The sequence below is a fragment of the Pseudophryne corroboree genome, unplaced genomic scaffold, assembly GCF_028390025.1.
Source record: "Pseudophryne corroboree isolate aPseCor3 unplaced genomic scaffold, aPseCor3.hap2 scaffold_2115, whole genome shotgun sequence".
NCBI classification, from domain to species: domain Eukaryota; kingdom Metazoa; phylum Chordata; class Amphibia; order Anura; family Myobatrachidae; genus Pseudophryne; species Pseudophryne corroboree.
The window spans coordinates 38,967-62,285 of record NW_026968759.1 but is presented as its reverse complement, the minus strand read 5'-3'; the positions used below and the strand labels follow the sequence as shown (position 1 = coordinate 62,285).

Below are 23,319 nucleotides of genomic sequence, written 5' to 3'. Positions count from 1 at the left end.
GAGACACAGGGGGCGTGGTCACAGCGGCTGTATGACATCACATTCAGCCGCTGTGATCACAAAAATGGTGGCGGCTACCTGCGCGCACATACAGTCTGCACCAGCAGGAGGCTACACCATTTTTTATGATCACGCTGAACTGCAGTGCAACTGCAATTACAGCATGGTCAAGAAGGGAGGCGTCATGCTGGGTGGCCATGCCCTGTCACTGTGCAGGAGCCAGCACCGCTCACACACTAGTCCCCGGCTGCAGCCCCCAACCCCCGGGATACCCGGAGCAACAAAATGTAGATTCAGGCAACCAGGCCACGCCCCTACCTATGAAACAATGCCTCCTTTTTACCATTGCGCTGCTTATCTGCGCGCACTGCATTACAATCTCCCTCGCCACCTCTCTGGGTGTCACCAGTGATAGTGACACCTCTGCCATGCTTGTAGCAGCTGGTCCTAAGATCTACGCCTCAAGCCCTGAGTGTTTGCCCTTGTGACTTGTTGATCATCATAGTGAAGCAGATGCTTACAGAAAACTGCAGGGGCTTAGATTGAAAATAAAAAAATTGATGGGTATAAGGTAGAGAGGAGCGGGTTCGGTTCTCCGAGAACCGAATTCCCCACGAACTCCACGTGGTTTACACTGGTCCGAGGCAGGCTCGGTTGTTCCCGCCTGACTCGGAATACCTGAACAAGGGAAAATGTCATCATCCCGCTGTCGGATTCTCGCGAGATTCGGATTCCATATAAAGAGCTGCGCGTTGCCGCCATTTTTACTTGTGCATTGAATAGAGAGCGGAGAGGACGTGGCTATGTTCTCTCAGTGGAAATCTCATTATCAGTGCTAAGTATCAGTGGTTACTTATTGCTGCTCAGTAATACTAGTAGTGTGTCTCTCCTGCTCAGTGTCAGTTCTCAGTAGTATCCTCATCAGTGCTCAGTATCACTGCTCATTACATTGTGGTGTTCTGTATACTACAGTAACATAGTAATATAGTAACATATAGTAACATAGTTTTTGAGGTTGAATAGAGGCAAATTGCCCATCGTGTTCAACCTGTTTTAAGTTGTGATGATTCTACATACTTGCTGAATAATGTTTTATGACTAGTTAGCTAGTATAACTCATGTTACCCCCGGATTAACCATGTTGATATTTTAAGTATTTGTTATGCACACCAGTGCCTGCAGGAAAGTACTGGTGTCAGAACTGTTATGCACTCCAGTGCCTGCAGGAATGTACTGGTGTTTGAACTGTTATGCAAAACAAATGGACTCACAGACAGACTGGGGAATATGACATAACGTACACAGAAGGTGATAGGGTAACAAAATACACACAAAGTGAACAGAGAAGCCCAGAGGCTAAGGAACTGGGTATCTCCCTTGTATTAGAACTGCTCAGATGGGAAAAGCAAGATGTTGTGTTTTAATACGTAGAGAACCCGAAATGCTGTTGCTAGGGGCAACAGCAAAACCCTAAAGGGTTACCAACGGGTGTGGCAGTAAACTCCTTGGTCAGAGATGGAATGATAGACACAAGGAGAGTCTCCACAATCCTAATTCTCACTTGCAGTGCACAGGTTCAGCTTACTGCCACTAAACTGACCCCTGACACCTAGCACAGTGAGACAGGATTAGACAGGCAAGTCTTAGAATACAGCCGCAAACTTGCTAAGTTCACAGAGTAGTAACAGAACCCCAGCAAGCTAAACGACTGACTCCAGTCTTACTGCTAGGTCTGGATTGGCAGAGTGTAATACCAAATCCCCAGGCCTATTTGCAGTAAGCAACAAACAAATACAAAGCTACACAGTACTGGCTAACTTTCAGGAACTGACTAACCAACAAAGATTCAGCAGCATCTGCTTACCCTGAGAAGAGGCCTTATAAAGCAGGTGCTGTCCACGCCCCACTCAGACCTCACAGACTGTGAGCACAAAAACCAGCGCCGGATCCCCTGCCGTGCACAGAGCCTATAACCACTGCACAGCAAAAGACCCGAACCGGAGTATCAGCTGCGCTCAGGTTACTCCGCTAGCACTTGTCTCCCGGTTGCCATGACGACGTGGCAGCACAGGGCAGGAGACCCTAACAGTACCCCCCCTCTGACGAGGGGTCAAAGAACCCCTACCACCGGGTTTATCGGGGAACTGCGAGAAGAAAGAGCGTATCAGTCTGGGGGCATGAAGATCACAACTGCGCACCCACGACCGCTCCTCCGGGCCATACCCCTTCCAGTGCACCAAAAATGACAGCCGAACCACCTTGGAGTCAAGAATCCTTTCAACAACAAACTCCCTCTGGCCACGTATCAGAAGAGGGGAAGGTCTTCCACTGGAAGAAGGATTACTAATCGCCCGTTTTAAAAGGGAACAATGAAATGTTTTATTGATACCCAAAGAACGGGGCAGATCTAACTGAAATGCCACCGGATTGATAACCCTGGTGATCTTATAAGGGCCGATGAACCGGGGGCCTAACTTATGAGATGGCTGTCTCAACTTCAAATTCTTGGTAGACAACCAGACGAAGTCTCCTAATTTGAAGCTGCAGGGTCTTTTCCGCTTATCAAAAACCCTTTTGGTCACTAATGACACAGACACAAGGGCTTTCTTCACTTTCCGCCAAATACCTCTAAGGACCGAAACCACAGAGGAACCACCAGGCGTGGAGTCCAGGGGGTCAAAAGATTTGGCCTTAGGATGATGCCCATACACACAAAGGAAGGGAGAGATCCCTGTAGCAGAGTGAGCCGCATTGTTATAGGCAAACTCCGCCATGGACAGATGAGCAACCCAGTCAGTCTGACACTTGGAGACATAACACCTGAGGAACTGCTCCAAGGACTGGTTCACCCTTTCAGTCTGCCCATTAGACTGCGGATGGTAGCCTGACGACAAGCTGACAGAAATCTGGAGATCGGAACAAAATGCCCTCCAGAATTTGGCCACAAACTGGGATCCGCGGTCAGAGACCACATCAAGTGGCAACCCGTGGAGACGCACAACATGCAGCATAAATAATTCAGACAGGCGTCTGGCCGATGGCAGCCCAACCAGTGGAACGAAGTGCGCCATCTTCGAAAACCTGTCAACGACAACCCTGATGGCTGTCATCCCCGAGGATTTGGGCAAGTCCACCACAAAATCCATTGAAATGTGGGTCCATGGCTTAGATGGGATAGAGAGTGGATGTAATGGGCCAACAGGAACCCCTCTAGGAGTCTTATTTCGGGCACAGATGTCACATGCCCGAACCCACTGATCCACATCCTTAGCCACCGAGGGCCACCACACCGCCCTAGATAGCAACTCCCGAGTTCTGGCAATACCCGGGTGACCTGCCGACTTCTTGGCATGGAATTCCAGGAACACTCGCTGTCTTAACCTAGGAGGCACAAACAAAAGACCTACCGGAAGGTCTGGAGGAGCCTGCTCCTGTGCTCTAAGGACTAATGATAAGAGGTCCTGGGTAATGCCCACTTTAATACATGATGGGGAAACAATGGGCAACGGCTCCTCGGTGGTCTCCTGGATTGGAGCAAAACTCCGCGAGAGCGCATCAGCCTTGATGTTTTTTGACCCAGGGCGATATGTTATCAAAAAATTAAAGCGAGCAAAAAACAAAGCCCATCGTGCCTGCCTGGCATTGAGACGCTTCGCTGACTCTAAATATGCCAGATTCTTATGGTCAGTGAGAATTGAGACCACAAACTTAGCCCCCTCAAGCCAGTGTCTCCACTCCTCGAGTGCATCCTTAATAGCCAACAATTCCCGGTTACCCACGTCATAATTCATCTCGGCAGGCGAAAATTTACGGGAAAAGTAAGCACAGGGATGAAGGCGATTATCAGACACTCCCATCTGAGAAAGCACTGCCCCAATACCCATCTCAGAGGCATCCACCTCCACCACAAAAGGACGCTCTGGATCTGGGTGTCGCAGCACCTTGGCCGAAACAAATGCCCTTTTGAGACGGGCAAAAGCCGCTTTAGCCTCACAAGACCAGTGAGCAACATCCGCCCCTTTCTTAGTGAGTGCCACCAAGGGCGCCACTATAGACGAAAATCCAGCGATAAATCGTCTATAAAAATTTGCAAAGCCCAGGAAACGCAGAAGCGCCAGGACTGCCTGTACCTTGGAACCCTCCATTTGGAAACCTTCTGGGGAGATAATATATCCTAGAAATGCGATTTGCTGAACTTCAAATTCGCACTTCTCCAGCTTCGCCCCAAGCCGGTGGTCTCTGAGTTTCTGGAGGACTAAGCGTACATGCTTCCGATGTTCCTCCAGGGAATGGGAGAAGATTAGGATGTCATCTAAGTATACAACTAAGAATCTATCCAAATATTCCCTGAGCACATCATTCATGAAATCCTGGAAGACTGCCGGGGCATTACAGAGCCCAAAAGGCATCACCAAATATTCATAATGCCCTGAGTGGGTATTAAAGGCAGTCTTCCATTCATCCCCCTCTCTTATTCGGATTAGATTGTACGCACCGCGTAGGTCAATCTTAGAAAAAATGGTGGCAGTACGAAGCTGGTCAAACAAGACCGAAATGAGAGGCAGTGGGTATGAGTTTTTAATCGTGATACGGTTCAATTCCCTGAAGTCGATGCAGGGTCGCAACGAACCGTCCTTTTTACCCACGAAGAAGAACCCCGACCCAACTGGAGACTGTGAAGGTCTGATAAATCCCTTAGCCAAGTTCTCCTGAATGTACTCTGCCATAGCCTGAGTCTCAGGACGTGACAGGGAGTACAACCTGCTCTTGGGAAGCTTAGCATTTGGCAACAAATCAATGGCACAGTCATAGGGGCGATGGGGAGGTAGTACCTCTGCAACTTTTTTGGAGAACACGTCCGCAAAATCTTCATAACACCCTGGCAATCCTGGCAAACTTAGCTGCGAGAGCCTGACTGGAAGGCTCAAGCAACTCCTGAAACAATCAGTACCCCAACTAAGAATCTCCCCAGAGACCCAGTCAAATTGAGGATTGTGGGCCCTTAACCAGGGTAACCCCAACACCAATGGGGCAAAAGTACAGACAGTCACATAAAAGGACGATTTTTCAGAGTGTGTGGCTCCAATAAACAAAGAAATCTGGCTAGTGCAAGAGGTAATTTTACCTTGGGATAATGGTTCCCCGTTTAACCCACAAATCTCAATTTCCGATGCCAAGGGTACTAAGGGAACAGAGTGTTTCAGGGCGAATTGGCGGTCCATAAAAACCCCGTCGGCCCCACTGTCCACAAAGGCCTCAGTCTTGACAGTTTGACCGAGGATCTTCAAGGTCACCGGAATGATAAAAGTCTTCTTGGGAAATTCTGACTTCTGGCCTGACAGGATATTTCCCATCACCCTCAGGCCCTGAAGTTTTCCGGCTTTTCTGGGCATGATACTACCACATGACCTTTATTCCCACAGTACAAACACAACCCCTGCTGTCTCCTCCGCGTCTTCTCACGCGAGGAGAGGCGGGTAGCCCCAATCTGCATAGGCTCCTCAGAAAATTCCTCAGAGTCTGAGGTTCCCTTGGGAAGGAAGGAAATCTCAGTCTCCCTTTCAAGCCTACGCTCTCTCAGCCGTCTATCCACCCGGATGGATAACTGCATGAGCTGATCCAAGCTATCAGGCAAGGGATATTGTACCAGTTGGTCCTTTATCTGGTTAGAAAGACCTCTTCGGTACTGGTGTCTCAGGGCTGGGTCATTCCACTGGGTATCATGGGCCAACCTCCGAAACTCCGTACAGTAAACCTCAACTGGCCTTCGCCCTTGCTTAAGGATCGAAATCTGAGCCTCGGCTGAGGCCGTCTTGTCAGGGTCATCATACAACATGCCCAGTGCCGTAAAAAAAGCATCAACACTTTTAAGCGACGGACAGTCAGGCTGCAACCCATATGCCCAGACCTGTGGGTCTCCTTGTAGCAAGGAAATCACTATGCCCACCCGCTGAATCTCCGACCCAGAAGACTGAGGCCTAAGCCGGAAGTATAGCTTGCAGCTCTCCTTGAAACAAAAGAACTGCGAGCGATCTCCAGAAAAACGATCCGGGAGATTTACTTTCGGCTCCTTAACCCCTGCAGGTGCTGCTGCTGCGGGAGCTCCGCCAGCAGCCTGGGAGGTGTGCATTTTAATGGACAAATCATTAAATTGTCGAGTCAGGACCTGCACCTGATCGACCACCTGTTGCAACGTATTTTGAGGGGTATGCTCCATATTCCCACAAAATTTCAACAGGAGTATTAGGCTGCTGAATATGTTATGCACACCAGTGCCTGCAGGAAAGTACTGGTGTCAGAACTGTTATGCACTCCAGTGCCTGCAGGAATGTACTGGTGTTTGAACTGTTATGCAAAACAAATGGACTCACAGACAGACTGGGGAATATGACATAACGTACACAGAAGGTGATAGGGTAACAAAATACACACAAAGTGAACAGAGAAGCCCAGAGGCTAAGGAACTGGGTATCTCCCTTGTATTAGAACTGCTCAGATGGGAAAAGCAAGATGTTGTGTTTTAATACGTAGAGAACCCGAAATGCTGTTGCTAAGGGCAACAGCAAAACCCTAAAGGGTTACCAACGGGTGTGGCAGTAAACTCCTTGGTCAGAGATGGAATGATAGACACAAGGAGAGTCTCCACAATCCTAATTCTCACTTGCAGTGCACAGGTTCAGCTTACTGCCACTAAACTGACCCCTGACACCTAGCACAGTGAGACAGGATTAGACAGGCAAGTCTTAGAATACAGCCGCAAACTTGCTAAGTTCACAGAGTAGTAACAGAACCCCAGCAAGCTAAACGACTGACTCCAGTCTTACTGCTAGGTCTGGATTGGCAGAGTGTAATACCAAATCCCCAGGCCTATTTGCAGTAAGCAACAAACAAATACAAAGCTACACAGTACTGGCTAACTTTCAGGAACTGACTAACCAACAAAGATTCAGCAGCATCTGCTTACCCTGAGAAGAGGCCTTATAAAGCAGGTGCTGTCCACGCCCCACTCAGACCTCACAGACTGTGAGCACAAAAACCAGCACCGGATCCCCTGCCGTGCACAGAGCCTATAACCACTGCACAGCAAAAGACCCGAACCGGAGTATCAGCTGCGCTCAGGTTACTCCGCTAGCACTTGTCTCCCGGTTGCCATGACGACGTGGCAGCACAGGGCAGGAGACCCTAACAGTATTATAACCTTGGATAGCTTTTTCATTCAGAAATGTATCCATTCCTTTTTTAAATCCAATTACAGAGTCCGCCATTACCACCTTCCCTGGCAGGGAATACCACATCCTGATTGCCCTAACAGTGAAGAACCCTTTCCTCCATTGCGTTCTGAACTTTCCTCCAGTCGCAGCGAGTGACCATGTGTTCTTTTAATAAATAATTCCTCTGATAACTCTTTGTTATGTATCATTACATATTTGAAGATATTAATAATATCTCCTCTTAGGCACCTCTTTTCTAGTGTATACATATTCAGCCTAGTAAGTCTTTCCTTATAGTCCAGTACTTTTAGGCCTTTAATCAATTTAGTCTTCAGGATCTCTTGCACTTCCATGAGCAGCAGAGTAGTGCAATGGAAGCATGCTGGGCCCATAACCCAGAGGTCGATTGATCGAAACTATCCTCTGCTATGTGCATTTTTTTTTTATAATTAAAGTAATCAAAAACTAGGATTGATATTTTGGCTCTTTTATTTTTACTTAAAGTACAATAACTTTTATCATTTTAATTTGTTTTAATAGTATATTGACAGCATTGTTTTCTTTAAAAAATCCACTTAATTTTCTTTACCCTATTACTGAAATGGTAATTGACAAAAACAAACTACATTGTCACCAGAAGAGCAATGCAAAATGTACAAGTGATATATTAAAATCATCTTCCATCTTGAATTTCAATGATGCATTGGGACAACAATTTTGTGAGAAACATCTTCACCCATAAAGAAAGATTTTCTTAATTCCTTACCTGTGTGCTGATTAGATATTACCTTGTTTTCACATTAAACAGACTTCCACATGAGAAAGCAGCAAGGATGCAGTAACGTTTATGTTTCCTGGTGTCAACCTGTATTATTTCAGTAGACATTGAAATGAGGATGCATCTTGCTGCCTTTCCAATGTAGCAAGTTTAATTCAGTAATAGGTGAAAAAACATTCCTACAAAGGTGTTAATCAGAGACTTGGCTTAAGAAAGACTTTAGATCTGGGTGTGCACTGGCTCCTCCCTCTATGCCCCTCCTCCATACCTCAGTTAGAGAAACTGTGCCCAGAGGAGACGGACAGTACGAGGAAAGGATTTTTGTTAATCCAAGGTCAAGATTCATACCAGTGCATCGACTTTTAAACGGACCCTGTACATCTATACTTTCAGGAACCAGCACATGGGTAATTATACGTCCTTACACAATTAAGTTCTTCTCTAACAAGGCTGCATTAAATCCTTGCGGGACTTTTTTTATTAAACACTGGGACGCCAGTGTAATTGTATTTTATATAGTATTATAACAAAGAAACCTCATCATATTGTTTGCTATATTAATTGGTAATACAACTGATTAATTGTTATTGAGTATATGCTGCTTGTGTCGTTTGTAATGTGTTATTTTTTAACAATTATTGGATAAAGAATTTATGATATTCATTCATACAGTTCTACTGAGTCAATCATTCTATATGACAGACTGCACACTAGAGTTTTATCTGTTACAGTGTACATATAGCGCGGAGTATATATAAAAAAAAATTTTTTCCTGTTCTATAAAGTTGGCAACCAAGCAAGTTGCCGTACTCAGCTGCTGTTGATACACAATTAATTAACTGTTTTGATAATTAGCGCCGGAAGAATATCAGATAGGGACAGTTGTCCTGATCTGTTTGTTCCTTGTAATCTTCTAAATTGATTAAAGGCCTAAAAGTACTGGACTATAAGGAAAGACTTACTAGGCTGAATATGTATACACTAGAAAAGAGGTGCCTAAGAGGAGATATTATTAATATCTTCAAATATGTAAAGATACATAACAAAGAGTTATCAGAGGAATTATTTATTAAAAGAACACATGGTCACTCGCTGCGACTGGAGGAAAGTTCAGAACGCAATGGAGGAAAGGGTTCTTCACTGTTAGGGCAATCAGGATGTGGTATTCCCTGCCAGGGAAGGTGGTAATGGCGGACTCTGTAATTGGATTTAAAAAAAGAATGGATACATTTCTGAATGAAAAAGCTATCAAAGGTTATAATACTTAAAATATCAACATGGTTAATCCGGGGGTAACATGAGTTATAGTAGCTAACTAGTCTTAAAACATTATTCAGCAAGTATGTAGAATCATCACAACTTAAAACAGGTTGAACACGATGGGCAATTTGCCTCTATTCAACCTCAAAAACTATGTTACTATATGTTACTATATTACTATGTTACTGTAGTATACAGAACACCACAATGTAATGAGCAGTGATACTGAGCACTGATGAGGATACTACTGAGAACTGACACTGAGCAGGAGAGACACACTACTAGTATTACTGAGCAGCAATAAGTAACCACTGATACTGAGCACTGATATTGAGATTTCCACTGAGAGAACATAGCCACGTCCTCTCCGCTCTCTCTTCAATGCACGAGTAAAAATGGCGGCAACGCGCAGCTCTTTATATGGAATCCGAATCTCGCGAGAATCCGACAGCGGGATGATGACATTTTCCCTTGTTCTGGTATTCCGAGTCAGGCGGGAACAACCGAGCCTGCCTCGGACCAGTGTAAACCACGTGGAGTTCGTGGGGAATTCGGTTCTCGGAGAACCGAACCCGCTCCTCTCTACCTTATACCCATCAATTTTTTTATTTTCCATCTAAGCCCCTGCAGTTTTCTGTAAGCATCTGCTTCGCTATGATGATCAACAAGTCACAAGGGCGAACACTCAGGGCTTGAGGTGTAGATCTTAGGACCAGCTGCTACAAGAATGGCAGAGGTGTCACTATCACTGGTGACACCCAGAGAGGTGGCGAGGGAGATTGTAATGCAGTGCGCGCAGATAAGCAGCGCAATGGTAAAAAGGAGGCATTGTTTCATAGGTAGGGGCGTGGCCTGGTGGCCTGAATCTACATTTTGTTGCTCCGGGTGTCCCGGGGGTTGGGGGCTGCAGCCGGGGACTAGTGTGTGAGCGGTGCTGGCTCCTGCACAGTGACAGGGCATGGCCACCCAGCATGACGCCTCCCTTCTTGACCATGCTGTAATTGCAGTCGCACTGCAGTTCAGCGTGATCATAAAAAATGGTGTAGCCTCCTGCTGGTGCAGACTGTATGTGCGCGCAGGTAGCCGCCACCATTTTTGTGATCACAGCGGCTGAATGTGATGTCATACAGCCGCTGTGACCACGCCCCCTGTGTCTCCTCCGTTGCAGACCCCATTTTGAAGCCTTGCCCCCGCACCGCTCCATCCCTGACTTGGAAATGGAGTGTTGCTGACCCCCCTCCCCCCCCCTGCCCCGATTGACAGGCAGAGGCGATCGCATTCTCTGCGGGGTGCCACAGAAAATGCAGGCACATGCGTATGCTCTTAGCAATTTTTGCAGTTGGATCGCTTATTGTGATTGCAATCCAACCTGAATCAGGCCCTATTACCTATCACAATGCGCTGCAGGCAGTACAAAATTGGGTTAATATAGGAGAAAAACCCCCAGACCTGTGCTCCTTAACTGTACCTGGTGGCTAGTGGAGCGGCTGCCCAGTAATCAGTGTCCACCCCAGTGCGCACACGGCCCAACCCTACGGCCATGCTCCCCTTCATCAGCGGCCTCGTGATCCGGAAGGGTGGTGTGTGTGTGACTGACCTTAGGATGAAACCGGAGCCTCCGCTGCAGTGACCCAGCAACCAGGGCACGGGAGTATACAGCGCCGCTGGGAGTGATGAAGCTGCAGTAAAGATGTCTATTAGACCTAGCCTGCTGCAGCCCTTGTAGATTCTCATAAAACAAGTTCTTCTTTTCTTGTCAAAATTAATAGCTAAGAATAGGCTGCCTGAGGCAGGCCCCTGTTAAGTGGCCTGCTACTGAAGGCACCAACTACAAACTGAGCTCCCTGTTCATGGAAGCGGGGTTATAGAGGAGAATGCGCTGAGCATCTTGGGAACAGTCAAAAGCTTTGAGCCGGTTGGTGCCTCAGATCAAGATCCTACTCTACACCCCAATGTGAATCCTTGTGGAGTCCAGTGTACCCCACAGAAGAAATTAATGTGTCACACCCATTGGCAGCAACCTTAGAATAGCTGCTGACCTGCACAATTGAGAAAGGAAGGGGGGGGGGACATTTGAATCCAGCACATAGATGCAATTCAAATATGTAATTTGTACCTTCCTATTTTAAAATATAATGGATGAACCTCACCCTGTGAGAACAATCTTCATGATCAAGAGACCTCATATGCAAAATAAGTATGAGTTGGGATAGGGCTGGGGAGGGTGGCTGCTCGGGCAGCCCCTCCCCCGTCAAGTTAAGGAGATTCAACTGAGGAAGCACAAGGGAACTCTCGTCTGGGGACAACAACTGCAGGGAGACCACATCTCTTCAGATGAACATGGGAGGGCGGAACGCTGCCTAATACTGAAGAACCATCAAATATCAAACCATATGCAACAACTAGTACAAGCATTCCTGGGGGAAGGTCTGCAGCAGACGGATTTGCATACGGTGATGTCATCCAAGCAGTGGGCCAAAGTTGGCTGGAACCCTCATCTGCATATGAAAAGAGAAAAGGGGCATGCAGGGCATGGCGGCCTATTGCAGTGCTTGGATGACCCCTAGATCGCATTAAACACCCCCACCCTCCTTTGGTGTGGGGCTCATGTTGGCCGTGCCCCATCCCCTGAAGCATTCAAGCTGATTTCTTGCAGCAGCTGGGCACTGTAACAGCTCCAGAGTTGTTCTGTAAGGCAAGTAAAAGGGTGTGGGCCCTGCAGCACCACCTGTAGTTCGCATTGTGCGTTGGAAGGCACAAAGTAAGCAGACAGGAGGAGAAGTCAGGATAGTGCACAAGGGTATGAAAGGTAGGGGCTCAAGAAAAAAGAAGTGGAAACAGACAGCAAACTAGGCTGGAGAGAGACCTGAGACAAAGAGATCTGAATTATACGAGAGCCGACCAGGGGAAACACAAATTATGCAGTCAAGTTTCCCACATTTAAGGAAATCGCAGGGGCAGCACACCCAGAGTGCAATGGGTGAGCCTTGCCCTGGGAGAAGCACCTTCATGATCATAGTATCTCACCTGGCAGGTAAGTAGGAGTTGGGCTAGAGCTGGGGAGGGTCGCTGCTCGGGCACCCCCCTGTCAAGTGAAGGAGATCAAACTGAGGCAGCACAAGGGAACTCTCGAAAGAAGAACAAGGCTAGAGGAAGATGTGAAACAAAGAAATCTGACTTTTACCAGAGCTGACCAGAGGAAAACACAAACACAGCCCCCCAGTACCACAAATAATGCAGTCGAGTTTCCCACATTTGGGGAAATCACAGGGGTCAGCATACCCAGAATGCAATGAATGAACCTCACCCTGGGAGAATAATCTTCATGACCATGGTATCTCCTATGCAAAATAAGTATGATTTGGGATAGGGCTGGGGAGGGCCGCTGCTCAGGCACATCTCTGTCAAGTAAAGGAGATTCAACTGAGGCAGCACAAGGGAACTCTCATCTGGGGACAACAACTGCAGGGAGAACACATATTTTCAGATGAACATGGGAGGGCAGAAGGCTGCCTAATACTGAAGCACCCCCAAACAACAAACCAAATGCAACAACTAGTGCAAGCATTCCTGGGGGAAGGCCTGCCGCAGATGGATTTGCATATGGTGATGTCATCCAAGCAGTGGGTCAAAGTTGGCTTCAACCCTCGTCTGCATATGAAAAGAGAAAAGGGGCGTGCAGGGCATGGTGGCCTTTTGCGGCGCTTGGCTGACCCCTAGTTTGCATTAAACACCTCCACCCTCCTTCGGTGTGGGGCTCATGTTGGCTATGACCCAGCCCCTGAAGCATTCAAGCTGATTTCTTGCAGCAGCTGTGCACTGTAACAGCTCCAGAGCTGCTCTGTAAGGCAAGTAAAAGGGTGTGGGCCCTGCAGCACTACCTGTAGTTCGCATTGTGCGTTGGAAGGCACAAAGTAAGCAGACAGGAGTAGAAGTCAGGATAGTGCGCAAGGGCATAGAAGGGAGCGGCTCAAGAAAAAGAAGTGGAAACAGACAGCAAACTAGGCTGGAGAGAGACCTGAGACAAAGAGATCTGAATTATACGAGAGCCGACCAGGGGAAAAACAAATTATGCAGTCAAGTTTCCCACATTTGGGGAAATCGCAGGAGCAGCACACCCATCGTGCAATGAGTGAGCCTTGCCCTGGGAGAAGCACCTTCATGATCATAGTATCTCACCTGGCAGGTAAGTAGGAGTTGGGCTAGAGCTGGGGAGGGTCGCTGCTCGGGTACCCCCCTGTAAAGTGAAGGAGATCAAACTGAGGCAGCACAAGGGAACTCTCGAAAGAAGAACAAGGCTAGAGGAAAATCTGAGACAAAGAAATCTGACTTTTACCAGAGCTGACCAGAGGAAAACACAAACACAGTCCCCCACTACCACAAATAATGCAGTCGAGTTTCCCACATTTGGGGAAATCACAGGGGTCAGCATACCCAAAATGCAATGAATGAACCTCACCCTGGGAGAACAATCTTCATGACCATGATATCTCCTATGCAAAATAAGTAGGATTTGGGATAGGGCTGGGGAGGGCCGCTGCTCAGGCACATCTCTGTCAAGTAAAGGAGATTCAACTGAGGCAGCACAAGGGAACTCTCATCTGGGGACAACAACTGCAGGGAGAACACATTTTTTCAGATGAACATGGGAGGGCAGAAGGCTGCCTAATACTGAAGCACCCCCAAACAACAAACCAAATGCAACAACTAGTACAAGCATTCCTGGGGGAAGTTCTGCAGAAGACGGATTTGCATACGGTGATGTCATCCAAGCAGTGGGCCAAAGTTGGCTGGAACCCTCATCTGCATATGAAAAGAGAAAAGGGGTATGCAGGGCATGGCGGCCTTTTGCGGCGCTTGTTTGACCCTTAGTTCACATTAAACACCCCCACCCTCCTTCGGTGTGGGGCTCATGTTGGCCATGCCCCAGCCCCTAAAGCATTCAAGCTGATTTCTTGCAGCAGCTTGGCACTGTAACAGCTCCAGAGCTGCTCTGTAAGGCAAGTAAAAGGGTGTGGGCCCTGTAGCACTACCTGTAGTTTGCATTGTGCATTGGAAGGCACAAAGTAAGCAGACAGGAGGAGAAGTCAGGATAGTGCACAAGGGTATAAAAGGGAGGGGCTCAAGAAAAAAGAAGTGGAAACAGACAGCAAACTAGGCTGGAGAGAGACCTGAGACAAAGAGATCTGAATTATACGAGAGCCGACCAGGGGTAACACAAATTATGCAGTCAAGTTTCCCACATTTGGGGAAATCGCAGGAGCAGCACACCCAGAGTGCAATGAGTGAGCCTTGCCCTGGGAGAAGCACCTTCATGATCATAGTATCTCACCTGGCAGGTAAGTAGAAGTTGGGCTAGAGCTGGGGAGGGTCGCTGCTCGGGCACCCCCCTGTCAAGTGAAGGAGATCCAACTGAGGCAGCACAAGGGAACTCTCGAAAGAAGAACAAGGCTAGAGGAAGATGTGAAACAAAGAAATCTGACTTTTACCAGAGCTGACCAGAGGAAAACACAAACACAGTCCCCCACTACCACAAATAATGCAGTCGAGTTTCCCACATTTGGGGAAATCACAGGGGTCAGCATACCCAGAATGCAATGAATGAACCTCACCCTGGGAGAATAATCTTCATGACCATGGTATCTCCTATGCAAAATAAGTATGATTTGGGATAGGGCTGGGGAGGGCCGCTGCTCAGGCACATCTCTGTCAAGTAAAGGAGATTCAACTGAGGCAGCACAAGGGAACTCTCATCTGGGGACAACAACTGCAGGGAGAACACATATTTTCAGATGAACATGGGAGGGCAGAAGGCTGCCTAATACTGAAGCACCCCCAAACAACAAACCAAATGCAACAACTAGTGCAAGCATTCCTGGGGGAAGGCCTGCCGCAGATGGATTTGCATATGGTGATGTCATCCAAGCAGTGGGTCAAAGTTGGCTTCAACCCTCGTCTGCATATGAAAAGAGAAAAGGGGCGTGCAGGGCATGGTGGCCTTTTGCGGCGCTTGGCTGACCCCTAGTTTGCATTAAACACCTCCACCCTCCTTCGGTGTGGGGCTCATGTTGGCTATGACCCAGCCCCTGAAGCATTCAAGCTGATTTCTTGCAGCAGCTGGGCACTGTAACAGCTCCAGAGCTGCTCTGTAAGGCAAGTAAAAGGGTGTGGGCCCTGCAGCACTACCTGTAGTTCGCATTGTGCGTTGGAAGGCACAAAGTAAGCAGACAGGAGTAGAAGTCAGGATAGTGCGCAAGGGCATAGAAGGGAGCGGCTCAAGAAAAAGAAGTGGAAACAGACAGCAAACTAGGCTGGAGAGAGACCTGAGACAAAGAGATCTGAATTATACGAGAGCCGACCAGGGGAAAAACAAATTATGCAGTCAAGTTTCCCACATTTGGGGAAATCGCAGGAGCAGCACACCCATCGTGCAATGGGTAAGCCTTGCCCTGGGAGAAGCACCTTCATGATCATAGTATCTCACCTGGCAGGTAAGTAGGAGTTGGGCTAGAGCTGGGGAGGGTCGCTGCTCGGGTACCCCCCTGTAAAGTGAAGGAGATCAAACTGAGGCAGCACAAGGGAACTCTCGAAAGAAGAACAAGGCTAGAGGAAAATCTGAGACAAAGAAATCTGACTTTTACCAGAGCTGACCAGAGGAAAACACAAACACAGTCCCCCACTACCACAAATAATGCAGTCGAGTTTCCCACATTTGGGGAAATCACAGGGGTCAGCTTACCCAAAATGCAATGAATGAACCTCACCCTGGGAGAACAATCTTCATGACCATGATATCTCCTATGCAAAATAAGTAGGATTTGGGATAGGGCTGGGGAGGGCCGCTGCTCAGGCACATCTCTGTCAAGTAAAGGAGATTCAACTGAGGCAGCACAAGGGAACTCTCATCTGGGGACAACAACTGCAGGGAGAACACATATTTTCAGATGAACATGGGAGGGCAGAAGGCTGCCTAATACTGAAGCACCCACAAACAACAAACCAAATGCAACAATTAGTACAAGCATTCCTGGGGGAAGTTCTGCAGAAGACGGATTTGCATACAGTGATGTCATCCAAGCAGTGGGCCAAAGTTGGCTGGAACCCTCATCTGCATATGAAAAGAGAAAAGGGGTATGCAGGGCATGGCGGCCTTTTGCAGCGCTTGTTTGACCCTTAGTTCACATTAAACACCCCCACCCTCCTTCGGTGTGGGGCTCATGTTGGCCATGCCCCAGCCCCTAAAGCATTCAAGCTGATTTCTTGCAGCAGCTTGGCACTGTAACAGCTCCAGAGCTGCTCTGTAAGGCAAGTAAAAGGGTGTGGGCCCTGTAGCACTACCTGTAGTTTGCATTGTGCATTGGAAGGCACAAAGTAAGCAGACAGGAGGAGAAGTCAGGATAGTGCACAAGGGTATAAAAGGGAGGGGCTCAAGAAAAAAGAAGTGGAAACAGACAGCAAACTAGGCTGGAGAGAGACCTGAGACAAAGAGATCTGAATTATACGAGAGCCGACCAGGGGTAACACAAATTATGCAGTCAAGTTTCCCACATTTGGGGAAATCGCAGGAGCAGCACACCCAGAGTGCAATGAGTGAGCCTTGCCCTGGGAGAAGCACCTTCATGATCATAGTATCTCACCTGGCAGGTAAGTAGAAGTTGGGCTAGAGCTGGGGAGGGTCGCTGCTCGGGCACCCCCCTGTCAAGTGAAGGAGATCCAACTGAGGCAGCACAAGGGAACTCTCGAAAGAAGAACAAGGCTAGAGGAAGATCTGAAACAAAGAAATCTGACTTTTACCAGAGCTGACCAGAGGAAAACACAAACACAGTCCCCCACTACCACAAATAATGCAGTCGAGTTTCCCACATTTGGGGAAATCACAGGGGTCAGCATACCCAAAATGCAATGAATGAACCTCACCCTGGGAGAACAATCTTCATGACCATGATATCTCCTATGCAAAATAAGTATGATTTGGGATAGGGCTGGGGAGGGCCGCTGCTCAGGCACATCTCTGTCAAGTAAAGGAGATTCAACTGAGGCAGCACAAGGGAACTCTCATCTGGGGACAACAACTGCAGGGAGAACACATATTTTCAGATGAACATGGGAGGGCAGAAGGCTGCCTAATACTGAAGCACCCCCAAACAACAAACCAAATGCAACAACTAGTACAAGCATTCCTGGGGGAAGTTCTGCAGAAGACGGATTTGCATACGGTGATGTCATCCAAGCAGTGGGCCAAAGTTGGCTGGAACCCTCATCTGCATATGAAAAGAGAAAAGGGGTATGCAGGGCATGGCGGCCTTTTGCGGCGCTTGTTTGACCCTTAGTTCACATTAAACACCCCCACCCTACTTCGGTGTGGGGCTCATGTTGGCCATGCCCCAGCCCCTGAAGCATTCAAGCTGATTTCTTGCAGCAGCTTTGCACTGTAACAGCTCCAGAGCTGCTCTGTAAGGCAAGTAAAAGGGTGTGGGCCCTGTAGCACTACCTGTAGTTTGCATTGTGCATTGGAAGGCACAAAGTAAGTGTCACAACTGAGGGCCTGAGCTGACGGGAGGCAGCCTCAGTTGTAGGGGCTGAGATGTACCGGAACCTGAGAGGTTGTATCAGACCCCTGGACATGTAAGTAACATGAATAATAACTGCCCGAAGGCGTGACCACGACAACTTGGATAAAAGTCAATGATGTTTATTATGACAACTCCGCAACACAGCAGCAGTAAAAGAAAACGTAAAAGTCAGCAAATAATAAATACAGTTCCTGGGTACTACAGGATGGCAGGAGCCACAGGGCACTGGTAGTGTGAGATAGTTCTTATGATCTTCTAGATGGAAAGTCCTTACCAGGCCCGACTGTAGCAATGGAGATAACCCAGGATTGTGCCAGCTGGTGTTCCAGGAAAAGCTGGGTTGCTGAAGGTAAAACAGCTGCTGTGGATACTGGCTGGAACCAGACTGTTGTTAGCACGGAGTGGATACTGGCTGGAACCAGTTAAATAATAAATGAACTTGGGAGCGATGAAATATGAACTGAAATGTAGAACTTGAGAGCGGAGAAATAATAATACCGGTGGAGAGTGGTAAAGTGTAGAAAGGACACCGGCCCTTTAAGGGAAGCTGTACTCTGCTGGAAGCTGAGCTGGAAGCAGGTAATGTTGTAGCTGGAAACAGATGAATCCACAATGGATTGGAGAGTCAGGCTACACCGCAGGTGGAATGCTGGTGCGGGTCTCTATGGTGGAAGTCTTGAGACAGGAGCTGGAACCTGGAAGACAATCACAGGAGAGAGACAAACAGGAACTAGGTTTGACAACCAAAGCACTGACGCCTTCCTTGCTCAGGCACAGTGTATTTATACCTGCAGCAAGGAAGGGATTGGCTAGGCAATTATGCAGATTAACAATACTGACAACAGATTGGAGGAAATGATCAGCTGACAGAATCCAAGATGGTTGCGCCCATGCAGACACTTGGAGGGAAGTTTGGTTTGTAATCCATGTGGTAATGAAAACAGTAATGGCGGCGCCGACCACTGGAGACAGGAGACGCCAGGCTGACAAGTGCACATCCAACCACGCGGACACAGCGGAGGCCGCGGCTGACGTAATCGCCACTCTGACACTCTGCATGCAGAAGCTCAGGGACGGCGGCGGAGGCCGCGGGAGACGCCATGCCAGATGTAATAAGGCGTTACTGTGACAGCGTCTCAGAGAGACAGGAGAGGATGCAGGAATGTGAACATTAGGATAACAGATGGGATCCGGTCCTGGAGCGCTGAGCCAGCCTTAGGAGGCATCTGATGGGTAAGAAATGGCGTCCAGATACCCGGATCGTGACAGCACCCCCCCCTTTAGGAGTGGCCCCAGGACACTTCTTTGGCTTTTGAGGAAACTTGGAATGGAATCTCCGGACCAAGGCAGGAGCATGGACATCAGAAGCATTGGTCCATGAACGTTCCTCAGGACCATAACCCTTCCAGTCAATAAGATATTGTAGTTGACCGTAACGGTGACGTGAGTCCAGGATCTTGGCCACTTCATACTCAACGCCTCGTTGAGTTTGGACTTTCGGAGTTGGAGGAAGTGAGGAATGAAACCGATTCAAGATCAGCGGTTTCAACAGGGAAACATGGAATGTCCTGGGTATTTTTAAGAAGGGAGGCAACTGGAGTCTGTAAGCAACAGGATTGATGACTTGTTCAATCTTGAAAGGACCGATATAGCGAGGTGCAAACTTCATACTGGGAACTCTTAACCTCAAATTCTTCGTGGATAACCATACCCGATCACCCACCTTGAGAGCAGGAACTGCTCGACGCTTCTTATCCGCAAACTTCTTGTACCTGAACGATGCCTTGAGCAGAGCTGATCGTACGCTCTTCCAGATATTGGCAAACTGATGCAAGGTGATATCCACTGCGGGAACAGAAGTTGCTGGAAGCGGTTGGAACTCAGGAACTTTAGGGTGGAATCCAAAGTTAGTGAAGAATGGTGTTGAAGCAGATGAAGAATGATACTGGTTGTTATGACAGAACTCGGCCCAGGGAAGTAATTGAACCCAGTCATCTTGAGAGGAGGACACATAGATGCGGAGGAAGGCCTCCAAGTCCTGATTCACCCTCTCGGTTTGACCATTGGTCTGAGGATGGTAAGCCGTGGAAAACTTTAGCTTGACTTGGAGGACTTGACATAAACTTCGCCAGAATTTGGCTGTGAATTGAACTCCTCGATCTGAAATAATTTCTTCAGGAAGACCGTGGAGTCGGAAGATCTCTTGTATGAATACTTGAGCCAACTTGGAAGCTGACGGAAGACCGGTGAGAGGAATGAAGTGTGCCATCTTGGTGAACCGGTCAACTACCACCCAGATGGTATTGAACTTGTTGCACATGGGTAAGTCTGTAATGAAATCCATCGACAAGTGGGTCCATGGTCGACGGGGAACGGATAGTGGAACCAGTTGCCCCGCAGGCGACTGGCGGGATACTTTATGTTGGGCACACTTTGGGCAAGATGCAATAAACTCCAAGACGTCCTTTTTCAGAGTTGGCCACCAATAGGACCTAGAGATAAACTCCAGGGTTTTTTGGATACCTGTATGTCCGGCAAAACGGGAAGCATGGGCCCAATGCATGAGCTTCTTCCTTAGCATCGGCTTCACAAAACTTTTCCCTGATGGGGGCGTAGAGTCCATCCCTACCGTGGAGAATGCCAACGGATTTATAATAGGATGCTTGTCTGAAGACTCTGACTCATTTTCTTGCTCCCATGAGCGGGAAAGGGCATCGGCCTTGCGATTCTGAGAGCCCGGACAGAACTGGAGTTTAAAGTCGAACCTGGAAAAGAAAAGTGCCCATCTGGCCTGACGAGGGTTGAGACATTGTGCGCCCTTCAGGTATAAAAGGTTCTTGTGGTCTGTAAGTATGGTGATTAAATGAGAAGCTCCCTCCAACAGATACCTCCACTCTTCTAGAGCGAGCTTGATGGCTAGCAACTCCTGGTCGCCAATGGCATAGTTGCGCTCAGCTGGGGAGAACTTCCGGGAGAAGAAACTGCAAGGATGTAAATGGCCATCTTTAGCCCTCTGAGATAACACCGCTCCTACTCCAACGGAGGAGGCATCCACCTCTAGGATGAAAGGAGAGTCGATGTCAGGCTGTTTCAGGACAGGCGCAGAGATGAACCTCTGTTTTAAAAGATGAAAAGCTTGCATGGCTTCTTCAGACCACTTGGACGGGTTAGCACCCTTCTTGGTGAAAGCAGTAATAGGCGCCACAATGGTGGAAAAGTCTCGTATAAACTTTCGGTAATAATTGGCGAACCCTAAGAACCTCTGGACCCCTTTGAGGGTTAAGGGTACCGGCCAATTCTGAATTGCTTGTAGTTTCTCAGGATCCATCTCTAGTCCAGAACCGGACACAATGTACCCTAGAAACGGAATGGACTTGACTTCAAAGACGCATTTTTCTAATTTGCAATAGAGATGATTGACACGGAGACGGGACAGAACCTCTTTAACCCAAAAACGATGTTCCTCTAAATCATTGGCAAAAATGAGGATATCGTCTAGATAGACCACGACATGACGGTATAGAATGTCTCTGAAAATCTCATTGACAAAATGCTGGAAGACAGCTGGAGCATTGCTCAATCCGAAGGGCATGACGAGGTACTCATAATGTCCGTCACGGGTGTTAAAGGCGGTCTTCCACTCGTCACCCTCACGGATCCGGATGAGATTGTATGCACCTCGCAAGTCCAGCTTTGTAAAGATGGTAGCTCCGCTAACTCTGTCAAAGAGCTCAGTAATCAGGGGAAAAGGATAACGGTTCTTGATGGTAATGTCGTTCAAACCTCTGTAGTCGATGCACGGCCGCAGACCACCATCTTTCTTTTTTACAAAAAAGAAGCCTGCGCCGGCTGGGGAAGAAGAAGGTCGAATGAACCCCTTTGCTAGGTTCTCTTTAATGTATTCCTCCATAGAATGCGTCTCAGGCAGAGACAACGGATAAGTTCGGCCTCGAGGTGGAACCTTCCCTGGAACGAGATCAATCGGGCAGTCCCATTCTCTATGAGGAGGAAGGATATCAGCAGAAGCTTTACTGAACACATCCGTGAAATCTTGATATGGAGGAGGTGGAACATCAGATGACCTGGGGGAGGAAGAACAGACAGGCAATACTTTAAACAAACATGTCTCTGCACAGGAGGAACCCCATGCCAGGATTTGCGTAGTCGTCCAATCAATTGTAGGATTGTGAAGACGGAGCCATGGAAGGCCCAGGACCACAGGATGTGTGGCTCTTGGAATCACTAAAAGTGAAATAAGTTCGGAATGAAGAACTCCCACTTTCAGACGAACTGGTAGAGTCCTTAGAGCAATAACAGTATCAAAAATTTTACTGCCATCCACGGCAGTTAAGGAAAAGGAGGAAGGAAGTCTCTCGGTGGGTAGGGACCACCGTTTAACATAGGCTTCAGTAATAAAGTTCCCAGCTGCCCCGGAATCAAGGAGAGCAATGACGTTCCGATAACGTTGAGCAACTTGAAGCGAGACTGGGAGATTACAATCATGAGGAGATGGAGAGGAGATCATTACTCCTAGCCGGCCCTCTCCTGGGCGAGCTAGGGTTTGGAGTTTTCCCGGACGTTCGGGACAGGCATTGATGGTGTGAGACGGAGCTGCACAGTAAAGACAAAGAGACTCAGAGAGACGTCTTCGGCGCTCAGCAGGAGTTAAACGGGAACGGCCAATTTGCATGGGCTCATCTTTAGATGGTGACAGTTGACGAAGAGGAGGAGCAGAAGATTTTGGAGCAGATGATCTTCCACGCTCAGTTGCTCTCTCTCTGAAACGTAAATCAACTTTCGTGCAGAGTGAGATTAGCTCATCTAACTTAGAAGGTAAGTCTCTGGTAGCTAACTCATCTTTAATAAGCTCAGATAAGCCATGCCAGAATGCAGCATACAGGGCCTCGTCGTTCCATGCCAGTTCGGATGCCAGGATCTGGAACTGTATCAGATATTGTCCTACAGTACGTGACCCCTGGCGTAAACGGAGAATCTCGGATGAAGCTGAGGTTACCCGGCCTGGCTCGTCGAAGATGCGCCTGAATGTTGACACGAATGCAGTGTAAGAAGATAGCAGGGTGTCGGACCTCTCCCATAACGGTGATGCCCAGTCAAGGGCGGAGCCACTGAGAAGAGAGATGATGTAGGCAATTTTTGTACGGTCACTGGGAAAATTGCCAGGTTGTAGCTCAAACTGAATCACACACTGGTTGAGAAATCCCCTGCAGAATCTTGGAGATCCGTCAAATTTTGCTGGCGTTGGAAGATGAAGACGTGGAGCAGAAATGGGTAAGGTGGGTGGGGTTATAGCTGGAGTCACTGTGGTTGACGCACCAGATGCGCCTGATCCACGGAGAGTTGTCTGAATCCCATCCAGCCGAGTAGAGAGATCCTGGAGACAGCGGATGATGTGGCCCTGTGCAGCCTCCTGATGTTCTAGTCGGGCTGCCAGTTCTTGCATCGGCCTGGCCGCTTGATCCTGGTCTCCGGCTGGATT

At 48.1% G+C, this 23,319-nt stretch overlaps 10 non-coding genes across 10 annotated transcripts; all 10 read right to left on the bottom strand.

Annotated features, from left to right (window-relative positions):
* Positions 1–12,128: 12,128 nt before the first annotated feature.
* On the bottom strand, positions 12,129–12,291 carry LOC135006225 (U1 spliceosomal RNA). The gene has a single exon (XR_010206538.1). It is a non-coding gene; the product is annotated as a U1 spliceosomal RNA (small nuclear RNA).
* Positions 12,292–12,443: 152 nt separating this feature from the next.
* LOC135006216 (U1 spliceosomal RNA) lies at positions 12,444–12,607 on the bottom strand. The gene has a single exon (XR_010206529.1). It is a non-coding gene; the product is annotated as a U1 spliceosomal RNA (small nuclear RNA).
* A 673-nt stretch (positions 12,608–13,280) lies between these two features.
* Positions 13,281–13,443, bottom strand: LOC135006228 (U1 spliceosomal RNA). The gene has a single exon (XR_010206541.1). It is a non-coding gene; the product is annotated as a U1 spliceosomal RNA (small nuclear RNA).
* A 152-nt stretch (positions 13,444–13,595) lies between these two features.
* LOC135006229 (U1 spliceosomal RNA) lies at positions 13,596–13,759 on the bottom strand. The gene has a single exon (XR_010206542.1). It is a non-coding gene; the product is annotated as a U1 spliceosomal RNA (small nuclear RNA).
* Positions 13,760–14,433: 674 nt separating this feature from the next.
* On the bottom strand, positions 14,434–14,596 carry LOC135006220 (U1 spliceosomal RNA). The gene has a single exon (XR_010206533.1). It is a non-coding gene; the product is annotated as a U1 spliceosomal RNA (small nuclear RNA).
* A 152-nt stretch (positions 14,597–14,748) lies between these two features.
* LOC135006231 (U1 spliceosomal RNA) lies at positions 14,749–14,912 on the bottom strand. Its single transcript, XR_010206543.1, has one exon. It is a non-coding gene; the product is annotated as a U1 spliceosomal RNA (small nuclear RNA).
* A 673-nt stretch (positions 14,913–15,585) lies between these two features.
* Positions 15,586–15,748, bottom strand: LOC135006227 (U1 spliceosomal RNA). The gene has a single exon (XR_010206540.1). It is a non-coding gene; the product is annotated as a U1 spliceosomal RNA (small nuclear RNA).
* Positions 15,749–15,900: 152 nt separating this feature from the next.
* LOC135006232 (U1 spliceosomal RNA) lies at positions 15,901–16,064 on the bottom strand. The gene has a single exon (XR_010206544.1). It is a non-coding gene; the product is annotated as a U1 spliceosomal RNA (small nuclear RNA).
* Positions 16,065–16,738: 674 nt separating this feature from the next.
* On the bottom strand, positions 16,739–16,901 carry LOC135006219 (U1 spliceosomal RNA). Its single transcript, XR_010206532.1, has one exon. It is a non-coding gene; the product is annotated as a U1 spliceosomal RNA (small nuclear RNA).
* A 152-nt stretch (positions 16,902–17,053) lies between these two features.
* On the bottom strand, positions 17,054–17,217 carry LOC135006213 (U1 spliceosomal RNA). The gene has a single exon (XR_010206526.1). It is a non-coding gene; the product is annotated as a U1 spliceosomal RNA (small nuclear RNA).
* Between the last annotated feature and the right edge of the window lie 6,102 nt (positions 17,218–23,319).